This window comes from Prosopis cineraria, unplaced genomic scaffold (genome assembly GCF_029017545.1).
Source record: "Prosopis cineraria cultivar Desert tree isolate PC_DT_omini unplaced genomic scaffold, ASM2901754v1 PC7, whole genome shotgun sequence".
Taxonomy (NCBI): domain Eukaryota; kingdom Viridiplantae; phylum Streptophyta; class Magnoliopsida; order Fabales; family Fabaceae; genus Prosopis; species Prosopis cineraria.
In genome coordinates this window covers 5471106-5486401 of record NW_026555338.1, presented here as the reverse complement: position 1 = coordinate 5486401, position 15296 = coordinate 5471106, and the positions used below count along the sequence as shown (strand labels likewise).

Here is a 15296-nt window from a genome sequence, read left to right as displayed (position 1 = left end):
TAAAGTTAAAAAAAAAGACAATAAATATAACATAATTTATATTAAAATAAAAAATAATTGAATGAACTAAATTTTTTTAATAATTTAGTTCAAAAGCTAAAATAGACATGAATTTTTTTAAAAAAAAATTAAATTTAAGATTACAATTACAATTAATAACAAACATAGCATGATCATTTAATTTTATCTTTTTTAAAATTAAGATTTTTAAAAGAGATTATTAACTTTGAAATGGGCTTTTCAAATAAACATGTCTTCTTCTAATATTCTAGAGTCAATATTTCCTCATAACTCATTAATTGCCATTATAACAAAGAAACCCAAACCATTAGAATCAGAAATTTAAATGACAAAGATTAACTTCACCCATCTCTCAGCTAAAATCACAAGTTCTTAACTATAAAGTTTGCAATGTTAAATTAATAATAAGAAGGTTAAAACTCCATAACAGCAAAGAAAATTAAATTCTCTTGGGGTCTTGTAACCAAATATTGTTGAACTACCTAGTTGTTGCCACTTATATGGTGTTGAAACAGTCTCAAGTCAAATGGCCAAAAAAAAAGTAGCCTTTAAGTAACATTTTTCTAGCAAACTGATCAACACTAACAAACAACCAAAAATGATTATCATATTGTGATCCCAAAAAAAGCACATTTTATCAGCACAAAAATAATCTAGCAAATAGATTGCACTTCTGCTAGTAAGAAAACAACATGGGAAGGGACAAAATCAAAAGAAATAGGCATCATTTTGGGACATGAAGGATATCACAAAGCTTAGCTATTTTTGACTTTAGAGAAAAATGTATGCTCCTTTGATCATCATGCAATTTCCTTGCTTTCAGGAATTTCGATTCTTCTTGTAGCCCATCACTTTTACATCAAAACCTTCAACTTCAAGTATAAATCCATGCAAACAACGACCACCGAAGGTAGGGACATGCAAATCTAGTTGGTGATCACCATGAAAGCCCCTGCAAGAAGACGATAGGTAAACAAATGCAAGAAGAAACAAGGAACGATAATAAGCAAACCCAAACACCATATGCAAGCAACACACAGTCAACGGAATATCTAACGGCTACGATAGTAACAAGCACAATTTTCGATCAAATCTGTAGTGACGAGAAGGAGGTGAAGAGCTATCTCATGAAGACTTGTGAAGGCCAAAAGTAGAGCAAAGTTGAGCATTCTTGAAGATTGAAAAGAGAGAATGATAAAAAAAATTTAAATGTTTTCAACGTCCTCCCTAACACCCAGTAGAAAGCTCCATCTAACAACTTTGTTGAAAACGCCCATTATCCTCTAACACTAGTTCATTTTTCTTTTTATCCCAACAAACACCTATTGGACTTTTAACATCCCAACATAGGTTTAAGCCGTCCCAACCTAGGTTGGGATGTTAACCAAAATTACCCTGGGTTAGGCAACCTATAATCTAGTCTTATCCCTAAAGAACCTATGGTCAAGCTATATCAAACTTAGTCCACAAGACTGGAAGACTAATCTAAATAGTCTATTCCCTTTTTCTTATAAGAGGCAACAATTCAACCTAATAAACTCAAAGACAACAAAAATACTTATAATCATATAAAAATTATCACAAAACAAATTAATTCAAAGAGCTTTATAAAATAGATGAGATTAAGGATGGAGAAAGCTTTGCACAAAAGAATTTATCTTGGTTTAGCCTAATCACTTAGCCTACTTCCAGTCTTCAAAATCTCATTTGAGATTTTTTACTATAAATACAAGCTTCAAAGGGTACTTATTACCATAATATAGATCACAAGACTACACCAATTTTGATTTCACAAATCAGAGACTTACAACACTTGTAAGTTAAATCACACTTAGAAAAATCTCTATCTAAAATTTCAATATAAATGAAAAGGATTTTCAAATAAGAAACTCATTAAAAGAGTAGATAGAATACAATTTAAAGCTTATAAACCAAGTGAAAGCTTTTTCACATAAGTTTGAATGTAGTTGGTAATAATTCAATGCAACACACTTAATGCTCAACAAATTGTTACCTACTCACTTAAATGAGGCCCTATCTATAGCTTAGGATAATTATAACCCACTCATTTAAATGATGTCCTATTTACATCTTAAGAGAACTCAAAAAGTAGTTTAGAGCCATTGGAGATGTGTAGAAGTGAAGGAAAATAGAAAAAGCTCTTTTTCTACAAAATGTATAAAATTCATTATTAGAATCTCATTCAAGGGTGTATAAGGTAGAGACATACATGTATTAGATCTAGGCAAAAAGGCTTGGTTCACTTTTAGCTAGTTCAAGCATATGGTCTCACTAATGCAGGCATGTATCAAGAGTCAAAAGCACCTTACTTCTATTGTGAACTCAGACACGTTTGGATTAGTTCTAAGACAAGCATGTATTGGATAGTTGTTGTAACATCCCAAAATGTAAAATAGGATTAACTAAATTAATTAATAGGGGATAACTAATTAATTAAGGGTTTTTTTAGGATTTATAATAAGTAGATGACTTTTTTAGGTTTAGTGGACCCTATATAAAGCTTAAAGGGAGCTTGGGGAGCCATTAGGCCAGGCTCCCCCACTGGTGTCTTCCTTCGCAACCTTTAGCCTATATCTCCTTACTCTAGGAGCTGCAGTTCTTTTCTTCCTTATTACTGGCTCCCCTTTATGCTTGAGTTTCCTTGAGTCTTTTATAATCTCAACACTCTGTTCAGACTCAGCCTTTCTTACTTTCTCTTTTTTTTTGCTCTTCTCATTTCTTCTCCCCTTTTTGTCATTATCAATGAGCATATGAACTAACTCAACTAGATTGAAAAATCAGAGGGCAAAGTAATAGGAATAAGTAGACCTTCAGCTTTAAATTTGTCTTCAATTTCTTTATATGAAGGTTAAGGAGAGGACTGAGGTTATAGCTTAACAATTTCCCTAAATTCTAATAGTGTAGTCAGAGGCAACAGTGGCGAAAAGACAATAAGATCCTTCTGCATGAGCTTCATGAATAATTCCTTAATTAGAACCCTAGATGGCCTAATTGAAGGAGTACTAACTTCTAACTTAGACTCAGTAGATGGCTTAGCATTATCAAAATCACCATATGTCTTAGCAAAGGTTGTAACTGTATTAAAGCCACTTGCCTTTTTCACAGTATGCTCAACATCCATAACTTGAGCCTCTCCTTTTTCTTCTACAGCTTGCTCATTCTCAAACTTGCCTTTATTCACACTTTCATCTTCTTGCACTGCTTGCCTACTATTCACATCAAGATCCTTAAATTTCCTCTTCCTTAAGCCCCAAGAAATGTAATGCCCTCATTGACATTACTATTCAATCTTCCACACAATCTACCAAAAAATTTAACATCATTTTCTTTAAAGGGTTGGGATCCCAACATAAAGCATTTGAAAAACAATTCTTGAAAATACTCATGCTATAAAATATTACATAGCAGAAGCACACAAATTAGGTGCAAAAAATGCTAAAGGAAAACTTATTTAGAACAACATAATCTGGGTAAAACATAAGAATATGCCATGGCATGTGAAAGAATTCACTTAAATTCAAGTATAATGAGCAATACGCATGGCACAAAATTTACTTAAAGTTGACATTTCCAGCTCATGAAATTAGAAGAGGAAGTAAGGGAAAATGCATCTGAAGGGTGAGAAGGAGGTTTCTCTATTAGGGCATCAATTATCTAGTGATTGGGAGTTTGTTTCATGTAACATCCGAGAAAATTTAATCCTAGTTTATTAACCTAATGAGGGTGATTAGTGATTTGATGAGGTATGTGGCCAGAGGGGCTTAACTTGGTGTATTTGTGGTGATTTCAACTTTAGAAGTGGTTTTGGATTCATGGTGGGCCACCCGAGCAAGGAAAAGGGAAGAAAAAAGTGAAGAATTGTTCTCTGTGCCACATGCTACGACGCGTAGTCAGTCCACTGTGGCAGACAGAGACAAATTTGAATAATGGGCTACTTTGTGTTATGTGCCACGGTGGAGGGCAGTGTGCACCATGACATATGGCTAACAATCAAATATATCTGATTTGTTTCTACATGAGAAAAATGGAAAAGAGGAAGGAGAAACTAAAGAGCTCTTCTTTTGCTTAGCTAGGCACATTGTGGGATCACATTAAGGCTTAAAGCTCCCTAACATCTAAAGTAAGTTTATGGTGCCTTCTTCTTCCTTTCTCTCCCTCATTTATGATGATTTATGGTACAGTTTGACTTGGAATATAGATTTTCAGTTCATAGGAGTATGAATCTGATTCCATTGGTTAAAATGAGTGCAATGGGAGTTGCTTAAGGTATTGGAACACCACATTGATGATTTTGGAAGTGGATCGTCCATGGGAGTATTTAATATCCAAGAATTTGCATAAATATGGTAGTTGGGAGAGGTTTATGTACATTAATGATGGTTTGAGGTATTAATAGTGGTAATGTGCATAAATGGAATTTAATGAGCCCATTGGGTATTAATGGGTAGTGATTATGAGTTGAGAAAAATAGAGTGTGCAAAGTTATATGCTAATAAAGCTTTAAGAGCTAGACAATGATAATATTCTTGTGATATACATGTAGTGAGATTTGTTTTTGGCACCATTCGAGCTTGTTGAAACTTTAGGAAGTTGGTATAGTGAGGGTAAACTTAACTTTTATGGTTGAATATTAATTGTATTTGTAAAATATGATTAACGATTTAAATGTATGATGCATGCTGGCAAAGTTTGACTTGTGAAATGATTTTAGGAAAGAAAATGTTGATTGTGCCACTTACTTTTGATTTAAAATTTTACTTGTGGTATGTTGTTACAAAAGTGGAGATTTGTGATATATAATATGTTGAATGTGTGGAGTGATTTAAAATGAGTATGTGGGATTGTTTACCATAAATTTATTATTGAAATGCATGATATATGATAAATGTGCATAGCATGATCATTAGCGGGAGTTCGCCTAGGGAGAGGAGTAGATTGATTTAAATCCACATGGTATTGGTAGTGACCGTTGAAATCAGGAACTAGCCTTTGCACCGACCATTGGAATCGAGAGGTAGGCCTTATCCCGAGGTTGATTCAGGACTTTTTCACTTGTTCTATGAGGGACTCGAACCTAACTAGTCTTCACTGGTTCATGATGAGGCTAGATTAGGGGTATGACACCCCATGATTGTTAGTATTAGGGGAAACCGGATTACATAAGTGAGTGAGTTAACCCTGGTCCGATAGCTCCTCACAAATGAAAGGATGAGTCCGTGAAGGACATAGCCACATGATAGCTATCAGTTTTGTGTTGGAGGTAACAAGAGGATATAAAGTTTGCATATGATCATGCATATAAGTCTGGCCATATAGTTGTTAGTTTTATGGTTCAACATATATTGAGGGCACATGGTTGTTATTTTTGCAACCCTGTGTTATGTTTTGCAAAATAACATGATGAAGTATTTTGTGGCAAGCCCGATCACATAGTTGTTAGTTTTGTGAATCGTGGCCGAGTGTTATGTGTTATTTGTGTTTATTTTCCTAATTGCATCTATTTACAATTAATATCTAACTGTATGGGTTAAGTGAAACTTGATTACTGAGTGGTTGTACTTACCCCTCAATTCTTACTATTTTCAGGACCTAGCTCATCGAATTTGAGTCAGGGAAAACATACAGAGGCCTAAGATTGTAGAGTAATCCTCTATATCCCTCTCTTTTGTTACTTTCATGTGTATTTCTTATTGTAATTGCAAACTAGGATTACTTGACATGATTCATGTACTACTTGCATGATTTTATGTATAACTAGTGTATTTTGTGCTATGGGTTAGTGAGTTTTGATTGTGGACCTGTGGATAGGGCCAAAATACTTGTGCAAGTAGAAACATTTGTATCTTGAAAAATTTAAAATGAAATTGTTGATTTTGTGCAACATTTCCTCCCCTAAAATGTCTTGTGAAAATCGAGGTTGAGTGCTAATTTTATTATATAAGTGTTTTTAATTGTGTGTGGTGCATTGCACAGGTTCGTTAGAGTCTATTGAGTATAGTTGGATGGTTGGTGTAAGCTATTGGCACGAGTGGTTGAGTTGGGACACCCATTTGTGAAATTTTGTGAAAAAATTAGTCATAATGGGTTTTGGTGTCCAACTTTTTATAAAAAATAAGTTTATGAAACTAGTACCATTACCTAAAGCTAGGAGAAAGCTCTGTGTAGACACCAAAATCACCTCAATCGGACGTCAGATGGAGATTTGGGACACATTAGAAGTTCACTCTCTGTGCTGTTAAATGATAGCACTGATGCTGTCAAAATTCGTGTAATACGCCATGATGCATGGTATAGAGAAGACAAGTCATGGTGCATGTGACATATTCTACATAAAATTTATTTTTGAGTTTTAAAACTCATTATTTTAGATCTTAATTGATTTTCAAGCTTCCACTTTACTTTCAAAACTCTGATACGGACTCATTAAATAATGTTTGAGATTTGAATTGCTGAAATTGGGATTCCTTTGAAAGAATTTTGAGAAATTCTGTATAAAACTTTACAATTTGGTAATCCTTGAGGGTTAAATCTTATGTTGCCATGATTTGGAGTCAAATGTGGTTTAATAAGGGAGACTCTACGGTTTAGTCTCAAGGAGGTTATAGTTTGGTATCAATTTCTTTGGTTCTAAGAATTGGACTATGGATTTATGAATTAGGTGTAAATTTGCTTATGAGTGATGCATTTACATATAGAAAGTTGGTAATTAATAGTATACACATGTTATTTTCCCCTTTGAGCTAGTGTTAATTATTTTCCTTTTGTGGGATAACTTTCATCCTTAAGAAAGGAGAACTATGAAAATAAGAAATACGACTAGCAATATTTCAGCAAATGTATCAAGACAAGGGTAGGAAGTCTTGGTGCAGGAGGAAAATATTGTCCTTAGTGAACATGTTGAGATGGGACAAGGCTTCGGTCAAGCTAGAGAGCAACTGAGAACTATAACGGGCAATGAGAATATATTACTAAAACTGAGAAGCGTGATGGAAAGAATTGAATAGAAAATAGATGAGCATAATAAGATTTTGAAGAAAATATCGAAAGAGTCAAGTAAGACTGTAGAAAGAGTGGGCAGTTATGGTGGAGTAAGACTAGAGAGGGGAGTACTTGACCAGCAAGAGGAGGATTACTATGAAGAGAGTAGACCGAGAAGGCCTGAACCAGTAAGGCCTAAAGGAAGAGAGCAAGAGAGTTTTATTGATTTAGCCTTAAAGAAGTTTATAAGGTTGAACCCTCCATCATTTGAGGGTTCCATGGAGAATAGAGCGACTAAGAAGTGGATAGATCGGTTGGAGATGATCTTTTCCATTATGATTTGCACGTCTGAGCAATGGGTATTACTTGCTACATTCCTATTTGAGGATGCTGCCAAGCAGTGGTGGAGAGTGTAAGACCGGCGGCTAGGTCTCAGTTAACATGGAGTGAGTTCAAGAGGAGGTTCTTTTCCTACTATTTTCTTGCCTCCTTTAGAGCTGAGAAAGAGGCTGAGTTCCACCCATTACAAGAAGGAAACATGAATGAAGAAGAATTTATAGCTAAGTTCAACAAGTTATCCAAATACTCGACATACTTGAGGAATTATGATGATGAGTATTAGAAGGCCGAGCAATTACTTGAGAAGATGCGGCCTGATTATAGATAGCAATTGGCACCCTTCAACATTGTCTCATACAGTGACATGTGCAGTAAGTTGAGAGCAGTGGCCAGACGTGGTCGTGAGGCTCAGGACAACTAAAGGAGAGATGGTAAGGGTTGTTTCTCTACATATATGAGTCCTACTAGACATGTTGGCAAGAGAGTTGGATATAGCTTTGGATCGTCTGGATTGGGCAGTAGTGGTAGTAAGAAGAAAAGTTTCCATAAGGGTTCATATTTTAAAGGTTCTCAGATGAGGAGTAATGGCCCCAGAAGTATGGGTGGGTGGAGTTAAGCTTTGAGACAAGATTTTGCTCCTACGGTAACTAGATTGATTGGAGCCCCATAGTGCAACAAGTGTGGGAGACATCATACGGGGGGGTGTTGGACATGATTCAAGTGTCATAAGGTTGGGCACATTGCTTGGTATTGCTTAGAGAATGCTCCTTACACTGATCAGAGGTCTACCATTCCCAGTTGTGTGTTTCCTATGACAAGAAAAGAGGCTGAAGCTTCCCCAAAACTTATCCGAGGTATGATTTCTTTAAGCAATCAACAAATTTCTGCTTTGTTTGATTTTAGTGCCACTCACTCATTTGTTTTCGATGAGTATGCAAAAAGACTGAGTTTGCATGTTGTTGAAATGCCTTTCATGATGAATGTATCTACACTGGCTGGTCCTTCAGTGAGAACCATTCAGGCTTACTTGAAAGTAGAGTTGAAATTTGGTGAAATAGTCACAAGTGTTGACTTGATTTGTTTGCCCATACCGGGAATTGACATGATAATTGGTACGATTAGTTGTCTGCTAATGGAGCAACATTAGAATGTAATAGAAAGACAGTTTCATTACTATTATACACGGCGACCATAGCGAATGATGAGATTGCACCGCCTGTACCTGTTACTACTTCAGAGACTCCTAAGTTCCTATTAGCAATACAAGTGGAGAAATCAGTGAAAGAGGGATGTCAAGCCTTTATGGTGTTTTGTTCAATACATGGAGTATATGATGGAGTATTAGACAAGAATAGAGTTGTTAATGAGTTTCCTAAGGTGTATGATAGAGCATTAAACAAGAATAGAGTTCTCAATTGATTTGGTACCTAGTACTGAGCCAATCTCTAAGGCTTCGTATCAGATGGCTACAACAGAATTGAATGAGCTTAAGAAGCAGCTAGAGGAGTTATTAGAGAAGGGGTTGATTAGACCTAGTGTTTCACCTTAGGGTTCGCCTGTTCTATTCATTAGGAAGAAAGATGGCAGCATGAGATTGTGTATAGACTATCGGTAGTTGAACAAGGTGACAATTAAGTAGCCGTTACCCTAAATCAATGACTTATTAGATCGGTTGGCTAGAGCAGAGGTATTCTCTAAGATTGACTTGAGATTTAGCTATCATCAGTTGAGAGTGAAAATGGATGATGTGCTAAAAACTGCCTTTTGAATGAGATACGAGCATCATGAGTTTCTTGTTATGCCCTTCAGACTGATGAGTGTACCTGCAATCTTTATGGATTACATGAACTGAATCTTTAGGCCCTACTTAGACAAGTTTGTAGTAGTCGTTATAGATGATATTATGATATATTTGGTTGATGAGGAAGAACATGCTAAGCACCTGCGGATTGTGTTGCAAATTCTGAAAGAGAAGAAGCTTTATGCAAAGTTGAGGAAATTCGAATTCTAGTTGCATGAGATGAAGTTTTTAGGTCATGTAGTGTCAACAAATGGTATATTGCAGTTGATCCTCATAAGGTAGATGTGATATTACAATAAGAAAGACCCAGTTCTATGATAGAGACCTAAAGTTTCTTGGGTCTAGCAGGATACTATAGAAGATTTATGCAGGGATTTCCCTAAATTGCATTTACTTTAACCAAATTGACTAAGAAAGATCAGCCTTTAATATGGACCGACAAGTGTGAAGAGGCTTTCTAAGAGCTGAAGCAGAGATTGACGACTGCACCTGTGTTAATTGTCCCTGATTTGAAATGGCCATTTGTGGTGTATGTGGACGCTTCACTTAAGGGTCTTAGATATGTTCTAATGCAAGATGATAGAGTTGTGGCATATGCTTTGAGATAGTTAAGACCACATAAGGAGAACTATCCTACCTATGATCTTGAGCTTGCGGCAGTGGTATTTGCACTTAAAATATGGAGACATTACTATATGGTGCGCAGTTTGAGGTATACAGTGACCACAAAAGTCTCAAGTATTTAGTTGATCATAAAGAGTTGAATAAGAGACAATGGAGATGGATGGAGTTTTTACAATTTTGAGTTGAAGTACTATCCTGGCAAGGCTAATATAGTAGCTGATGCGTTAAGTTGAAAGACACTACACGTAGCATTCTTGATTATGCAAGAGCATAAGATGCTAGAGGATTTCTTTAATGAGCATAAAAATGTTCATGATTTTGCATCATGTAACATGAATGTCATGGTAATTACAAGTAAGTTTTGGAAAGAGCTGAGAAAAGCACAGTTAGAAGATGAGTACTTGTTAGAAATTTAGTGATGATGGTTTCGTGTTGTATCATGACCGTATGTGTGTTCCTGATGATAAGGAGATTAGAGAGATCATTTTATCAAAACCTCATAGGAGTAAGCTAACAATTCACCTTGGTGCCACTAAGATGTACTAAGATATGAAGAAGTAGTGTTGGTAGCACGGAATGAAGCAAGATGTGACTGAGTTCATTTCTAGGTTTTTGACATGTTAGAAAGTCAAGATAGAAGACCAGAAGCCACTTCGGTTATTACAACCTTTAGAAATCCCAATGTGAAAATGGGACAATGTGTTTATAGACTTCATAATGGGATTGCCATGTACTCAGGCAAGTCATGATGCTATATGGGTGATCGTGGATAGACTAACTAAGTTAGCTCATTTTCTAGCCATTAGAGCAGACTATACCCTAGAGAGATTTTTTGAGGTTTATGTTCAAGAGATAGTACAGTTGCATGGGGTACTGAAAGAGATTGTGTCAGATCATGATTCGAGGTTCACACCGAACTTCTAGAGAGCTTTACACCAGGCTATAGGTACTAAGTTGAAGTTTAGTACAGCCTATCACCCTCAGACTGATGGTCAAATTGAGATGATAATTTAAACTCTTAAGGATATGTTGAAAGCGTGTGCTATTAAGTTTAGTGAAAGTTGGGATAAACACTTACCACTCGCGGAGTTTCCCTATAACAACAGTTTTCATGCAAGTATTCAAATGGCTCTGTATGAAGCTTTATATGGTCGAAAGTGTCAATCATCTCTTTGCTGGACTGAGCTACGTGAGAGGAGTATTTTGGGTTTGGATTTAGTGGATCAGACCATAGAGAAGATAGAGGTAATTTGACAGAAGTTTTTGACTACCCAGAGTCGGCAGAAGAGTTATGCGAATAAAAGAAGGAGATCACTAGAGTTTATAGTTGGAGACCATGTATTTTTGAAGGTATCGCTTATGACTGGTATTGGGAGGTCTATTTGAGCTAAGAAGTTGAATCCCAAATATATTGGTCCCTTTGATATTTTAGAGAGAATTAGGCCTTTGGCGTATCGGATTGCATTACCCACATGTTTATCAGGTGTACATGACGTGTTTCATATCTTACAACTCAAGAAGTACCAACCCGATCTATCTCACATTATTGAACTAGAAGAAGTAGTGCTACAAGAGAATTTAACCTACCGTAATGAGCCAAAAATGATAGTTGATGTGAAAAATAAGCAGCTAAGAAATAGAACTATCCGCTTAGTGAAAGTGATATGGAAGGGAATGACTCCTGGAGATGCCACTTAGGAAACGGAGGAGAAAATGAGACAACAATATCCCCAACTTTTCTAGTGAGGTAAGATTTACATGATTTACTAAATTTTAGAGATAAAATTCTTAAAAGGAGGGGAGAGTTATAACATTTGAGAAAATTTAATCTTGGTTTATTAACCTAATGAGGGTGATTAGTGAGTTGATGAGGTATGTGGCCACAGGGGCTTAACTTGGTGTAGTTGTGGTGATTTCAACCCTAAAAGTGATTTTGAATCCGTGGCAGTCTACTCGAGCAAGGAAAGAGGAAGAAAAAAAGTGAAGAATTATTCTCTGTGCCACACGTTACGACTCAGTCCATTATAGCGCATAGAGACAAATTTGAATAATGGGCTCCTCTGTGCCATGCGTTGCGGTGCACAGCCAAAAAGCAGATATATCTGATTCGTTTCTACGTGAGAAAAATAGAAAAGAGGAAGGAGAAACCGAAGAGCCCATCTTTTGCTCTGCTAGGGCACACTGTTGGATCACATTGAGGCTAGATTGAAGCTCCTTACACCTAGGGTAAGTTTAAGGTGCCTTCTTCTTCCTTTCTCTCCCTCATTTATGATGATTTATGGTAGGGTTTGACTTGGAAGATGGATTTTCGGTCCACAAGAGTATGGGTTCGATTCCATTAGTTAAAATGAGTATAATAGGAGTTGTTTAAGATATCAAAGCACCACATTGATAATTTTAAAAGTGAATGGCCCATGGGAGCATTTAATATATGAAAATTTGCATAAGTATGGTAGTTGGGAGAGGTTTATGTACATTAATGATGGTTTGAGTTATTAATAGTGATAATGTGTATTAATAAAATTTAATGAGCCCATTGGGTATGAATGGGTAGTGATTATGAGTTGACAAAAATAAAGTGTGTGAAGTTATATGTTGATAAAGCTTCAAGAGTTGGGCAATGATGATATTCTTGTGGTATAGATATAGTGAGATTTGTTTTTGACACCATTCAAGCTATTTGAAGCTTTGGAAAGTTGGTATAGTGAGGGTAAACCTTTGACCTCTCAAAGGTTTCTTGAGTCTTGAGATTATATTGATGCTTTCGTTAGCCCTCTTGTTTGAACATACTTTTATGAAATCAAGATCCCACATTTTGAAAACAATTGAGGGCTATAACTTTGATATTGTATTGTTATAATGTGTTAATGTGTGTTAGTATTAGTAAAGTCCAAATTATATAGGGGACTTTACACCACATATGTCATGTCATGTGGCATAGAGGCACTAGTATTCACTCTGTGCTGTGCACTATAGTATGTTGACACATGCGTCACGGCGCACACATCGAATTTTGCTATCGAAACAATAATCTCTTATGCAAACTTTGGATATACACCATTTTCGCTTTCGAAATTTGATTGGGGGTAATTCAAGCGCCCATACAAAGCTTGTTTCAACATCTAACCAATGACATTAGTTTCATTTAAACCTAATATCTCATTCAAAAGTTAGACACCTAAGTTCATTTTGACTATTTCAAGCCAAAATTCACCACTTGAGTATCTCCATTTGAAACCACATGTTATTGACCATTTCTAGGGGTCTTGACCATGTCCAATAGGACATTATACACAATATCACACCTATACACACAATTGGTAGCTCAACTGCCCATTTCATATAAATTTAGGCATAATTTTTTCATTCATATAAAACCTACACTATGGCCAAACTTTCACATTAATCACAAGTCATTCTATCTACATACATTTGTAATCATTCTCTAGCCCATAGCCCACGTTGTCATATTTACCTCGAACATGCACATATACACACAGTGGGCTAATATGTCAAAATCACATATATATTTGCAAACACAAGCTCATACACTATAATGTATTTCCCATGGAAACTTTTATACAAATGCATAACTTATATAATACATGTTCATCACACCAATTCTTACAATGGGCTTTATTGAGAATTTTTTAATCTCGACTCGAATCTTTCCTTTTAGCACTATATATATATATATATATATATCAATTTCATTAAGAATCATTTATAATGAAGTAAACATCTCATAATGTCTTTGATGCTAAAATCATGCACATTTTAAACATTTACATCTAGAAATCTCAAATTCAACAAAATCATATTTCCCATTTACTTCTATGCAGCTATAATAGTTAATAAACATAACAAACTAAATGGTTATATCAACCCTTCTATTTGAAGAAAGGTTACACATATTACACTTTTTTACTCCAAGTTTCTTTCGTTATTTCAACACATTATATGTGAAAATCTACACAAAACTGGCTACTAAGGTCAATTTTTCTATTGACCAAAAGTGCCAATTATAGCAACTAAACATCTAAATACTACCACTTCTCTTACTCAAACACATCTTCACCTTATGTACCTAATCACCACTCCATACAAGCATTAACTCACTCATTTCCAAATCCCCCCATTTTCCTCTCTCTAAATTTAAACGATTTCAGCCTACAACTTCAAAGCTTTATTGTTCAAACTTAAACCACATACAAAGTCCTAGTTTAATCTTAGAGAACTTTTTTATTACTAAGGGTAAGAAATCAACTCTTCAAAACTTTTGAATTCAATTTCTTACTAGTTTAAACTAAGAGAAAATATTGTAGAATTAGAGGTTAAGGCAGAATGAGACTTACCTAATAAGCAACATGTAATGTCTGCCTTGACATTACTAGGATAACACTCTAACACACCATTGTGACAACCTAGATTAATTAATTCCAATTAAAAATTATCACAACCCATGGGTTTAAAAGTAAATAATTAAAAATATTAGGATCTCAAGAAAACCTTTTTGAAAAGTCATTTGAACTCAAACTATAGTTCAGAACAAATCATATGAGAAGACAGAAGCATGGAAACACAAATCAGCACTTAAAAGCACAATTAGAGCACTATAGAAAAATTTCAAAATTTTGCTCATTTGTTGCGGTGCAGGCCTTCTTCCACTGTGGTAGATGGCACATAGAGCCCTACTTTCACTTGCACATGTGCCATGGCGCAGCTACCATGCACTACAGTGCGCACTTGTTGCTATGACAGCACCCCGAACTAACTTCTAAAGTGTGTCATTTCTCCATCCAATGTTTTATTTGAGAGTTTCAAGTGTCAACAGGAAGCTCTTTGAGCTCTCTAGATATTGTCATTGGTCTCACATACAAATTTTCAACCATTAAACAGTTAGACACTTGAATCCAAAATAGTTTGTTTTCACCATATAACACACTCAAAGGTGTCCAAATCACATAACCTTGTGCTAATAGCCCTGGAATCACTTGAACTAACTCAAATGGACTGCACACAACATTTTAGTTCAATCATATCACAATAATAATAGCACAATCACAAAATGACCACCAAACCCCAAATTCACAATAATGTGAAGGGGTAGATAACATTCAACATAAATATCACCTTAACTTTTCCATGACATAATTAACACAAGAATATCACTTGCACTAGTATCTCAACTATTCACAATCATTTAACCATGAGCATCTCAATTGTAGGTTGGGATACATACACATTCCACATATTCTAATACAAGTGATAGCAAAACAATGAAATGCTCCTAAGTTGGTATAATATCATAACATATTCATTACAAAAATAAAATATGAAAGGGAAGAGCTATACAAACCAAAATTTACTTTGTTAAAAAGCTATAGTTAAAAATTTAATTTCAAAATTTGATTAAATTTTCATACAAGGGAATAAGAAAACATTGTTAATTGTTTTCCTATTTTCACAAGCACAAACAATTTTAGGTCCCATTTCCAACATCATAATAAAA

General features: G+C 35.3%; 1 protein-coding gene across 1 annotated transcript in view; it reads right to left on the bottom strand.

The window, feature by feature from the left end:
* Positions 1-15296, bottom strand: part of LOC129316434 (uncharacterized) — a 69412-nt gene that overhangs the window by 33431 nt on the left and 20685 nt on the right. The window lies entirely within an intron of this gene.